Source organism: Daucus carota, chromosome 8 (assembly GCF_001625215.2).
Source record: "Daucus carota subsp. sativus chromosome 8, DH1 v3.0, whole genome shotgun sequence".
In the NCBI taxonomy this organism is placed as follows: domain Eukaryota; kingdom Viridiplantae; phylum Streptophyta; class Magnoliopsida; order Apiales; family Apiaceae; genus Daucus; species Daucus carota.
The window spans coordinates 14,476,300-14,480,431 of record NC_030388.2 but is presented as its reverse complement, the minus strand read 5'-3'; positions in this window follow the sequence as shown (position 1 = coordinate 14,480,431).

Sequence of the window (4,132 nt, the reverse complement as noted above, 5' to 3'; positions counted from 1 at the left end):
CTGATAGGAGTGACAAGGGTGGAGAAGGAGCAAGTGAAAAGGACTCTTCTGAAGCTAGCAAGTCTAAAGGCAAAATGCCTGAAACTGAGAACATCTTCACTAATCAGGATTATGATAACATTCCTGAAGATGTTGATGATGATGATGCATTTGATTCTGCTTACTTTGAAGCTGAAGAAGAAGGTCGTTTCGAGGAAGGCTTTCTTTTCAATGAAGATCAGTCTGTAGATCCTGAGCACATGGAAAAGGTCAAGATGTTTAAAGCTCAACATGAAGCTAGCAAAGCAAAGCTTCAGGAACTGCAGAAACTGGTAGATGAAAAGAGGACAACTGATGAGTTGGTCAAGCTGGAGAAACAGAAACTATGGGATGCTAAGTGCAAGGAAAAGAGAGAGGATATCTCCAGGAAAGTTGGTGAAAGCTGGGATATTGCAAGGCAAATCCTCTCTGGACCTCAAAGGGAACCTTTCAATGATGGTAAATTCAAATCCTTCATTTATGACCTGAGAGAGGCTAACCCTAATGAAGATATGTTTATGCGTGCTCTTGCTCTTGAGTTAGAATATATAACTATTGGTGTCAAGAATCTTCTCAATGAATGGGAGATCATTATTTCTACTCAGAGAAACGGAACATTCAGGGTTTCAATTGATCTATTCAAGTTTCTATCTCTAACTGAAATCTGGGTGATTCGTAACAAGATTAGACGCAGCTCGAATTTGAATGAACTCCTACGTGACAAACTTATGGATTGTGCTATTCATAACAGTCCACAAGTTGTCAGAAAGCCTTACTGTGTCAAGTTCATTCACGAGAGAAAATTTGGAACCTTCTACCTGGACCACCAACATCTTCTCAAGTATGATGTGAGTCAGTTGGTTCTTGTATCCACTATTCTACGTACCAAGGGCTTCGCTACTAAGGCCAAAGCTGATGCTGATACTGAGATTGTGAACTACTGCACAAGAAGAAATATTCAGCAATACTTCAGGAAGATGAAGTATATCAACCAATCTCAGCCAGCAGATTTCATCGAAGACCCTGTGGATATTGAGGTTCAATATTATCTCTCTTTGGCTCGTGAAAGAAAGAAGCGTGGAGAATCCACTGCAGCTGAAGAGCCTACTCAGAATGAGCCTTCTACTCCAATTATTCACTGTTCAGATGCTGAAGAAGGAGAAGTCACTCGTTCTGAGTGAATAGATTGATTAGGATATTTTGTTAGATATGTTCAAAGAACATCCTTTTGTAATCTATTATGAATATGGTTTAATGTTTAATGCAAGCCATAAACTTTTGCTATTTACATTCCATTGTTTAAATCTTTGTCTTATCTGATAGTTGAGTTATCCTCTAGGAAATTTGCATGTTATGTTAACAAACAAATAGGGGGAGATTGAAAGGCATATGTTCAGCCTATTTGTATTTAAAGAGGTACAACTCAATTCAGATAAGAAAGCTCAGTAAATAGCAAGTCAACGGAATCCGTACGAAGAACGTCAAATGATTTATGGGAATTATATGTCAGATAAATTCCAGGATGCTGCTGCACACCACTGAAAGAAGTTCATTAATATGTTCAAGCCTCAGTGCACAAATAATCTTTTGTGGCACGTCCAGGAGTTCAGAAGATATAAAGTTTCTATACTTTATTTTATCAGAAGATTCCATTTAATGAAGAAGTACTTACAAGACGAAGTCTCGACGAACAAATCAAATTCTTAATGTTTATTTGACAAAGAATATTTGATTTAACTAGATACAGATGAACCAGACAGTGCATCTGTGTATCAGTTATTCAAATTGAATATTTGAAGTCAAGCAAAGTTGGTGGTTCGTTCGCTCGACTGATCAAGACGGAGTTTTTAATGTTTAAAGAAGACGGGAAGCAGTTCTACTGTTGAATGGGTGATTAAATATTTAATAGATTATTATTTCACTTCTCAAATAATTAAATTAATTATGTAATTTATTTGTTAAATTAATTCACTCTCGAATTAATTTAATTTATGAATTTATATGATTAAATTAATTAAGTGGATAATTTTCTATTTAAATATAATCTACAAATCACATTCAATCATCCACTCAAGCTCAGCAAGACAATCTGAGATTGTCTTACCGAATTTCCAACTGCCAAGACAATCCTTGATTGTCTGACCGAATGGTTCTCAGCAAGACAATTAGGAATTGTCTGCCCGAGAATGCTTTGCCAAGACAATCTTATATTGTCTGCCCGAGAACAATCTGCCAAGACAATTAGGAATTGTCTGACCGAGATAAATTGTCTGCAAGACATTCTGTGACTTCCCAGACAATCAAAGATTGTCTGACCGAAGGTGCTCTGCCAAGACAATTGGATTGTCTGGCCGAGAGAACCACACTGCCAAGACAATATAATTGTCTGACCGAACTATAGATTGTCTTGCTAGCCTTAAGATTGTCTTTCTGCCATGCTTTTGGCTTGATAGGCAATTGTAATTGTCTTGCCCTTGCTAGATTGTCTTTTCTACTTGCAATTGTCTTGTCTTTCAATTGTCTTACAAGTACAAATGCTTTGCCTATATATATGGCATTGCATCCTTCATTTTCAAGTGTTCATTCACTTTGTAATCAAAGCATTTGTAAAGCTTTCAAGTTGTTCGTAACTTGCTTGATCGTTATATCCACAGTTTTCTGTGCTTTGATAACCCGGTTGTTTTAATCACTAAATCTAGAATATACCCTGTCGAATTTATTCTACGAACTTTAGTGGACATTAAAACTGAACCATCTTAATTATATAACGACGTCAAACATTGTTATATTAATTAATTATAATCTGATTAACAAATCATATTCAATCAGATTAACTTCCGCGAAGATTTGGTACTGATTGTATTCAACCCCCCCCTTCTACAATCATATCTGGACCTAACAAAAAGTACAACAGGCACCTGTCAATTTCTTGGTGACAGATTGATTTCTTGGTTTAGCAAAAAGCAAAATTCTGTATCAACCTCTACAGCTGAGGCTGAGTACATTGCAGCTGGAAGCTGTTGTGCACAATTATTGTGGATGAGAAATCAATTACTTGATTATGGATTAAATCTCTCAAAAATCCCAATATTTTGTGACAACACCAGTGCTATTGCTATAACTGAAAATCCAGTACAACACTCAAGAACCAAGCACATTGACATCAAATATCACTTCATAAGAGAACATGTGATGGCTGGTACTGTTGAATTGCATTTTGTTCCAAGTGAAGAACAGATTGCAGATATTTTCACAAAGCCTCTTGATGAATCCACATTCACAAGGTTGGTAAGTAAATTAGGTATGTTAAATTTCTCCTAATTTAGAGTGAATTTTTCTGTAATTTGGCAGCCAGAATTTGATTAATTTTGATTTATCAAAATTGAATTAATTATAATTCTGGATAAAGTCTATAATATTTCAACTGATGAACTAGTGAAATTGTTTCAACTGATGCTTGAAACAATATCCTCTTGCGTTGTTTTTCATTCAACTGATGACACCAGTTGAGGACGCCTTCAACTGATCTTCATCAGTTGAATAGGAAGTTTAAAGAGGCGCTTATTTCATCCGTTGAAAGTATTATCAGATCTGAGCCGTTGAAATTTCTTTTGTCTCTCACCTACTTTATACACACGATCGTGTGTGTAATTTTTGTAGAGATAAATAAGAGTAATTTCTTCTCAACGGTAATTTCTCAGCCAATCACAGCAATTTTCTGAGAAAGTATTTAAGTGTTTTAATTCATTTTCATTTCTTTTCATCTCACTCTTTCGAATTCTCAAAGCTCTCTTCTCTCTCTGTGCAAAAACAAGTTCTAATTTCTCTTCAAGCTTTCTCTGTAACTGCAATGGCACCAATGAAGAAGTATACTGCACCAAGTGGGTTTATTTATGAGAAGAACAACTTTGCGTCATTTGTGGATACCAAGGCTGTGGAGGAGAAGGAGTATCACAGGATGATGGAGTTCATCAAGTCAAGCCAGCTCTCCTATGCTATGACTGAAGCTCCCATCATCTACCATGAAATAGTGGAGGAGATGTGGACCTCTGCAGAGTTTAATAGTGAGAATGAAACTCTAACTTTCTCTATTAAAAATAAAACTCATTCTGTT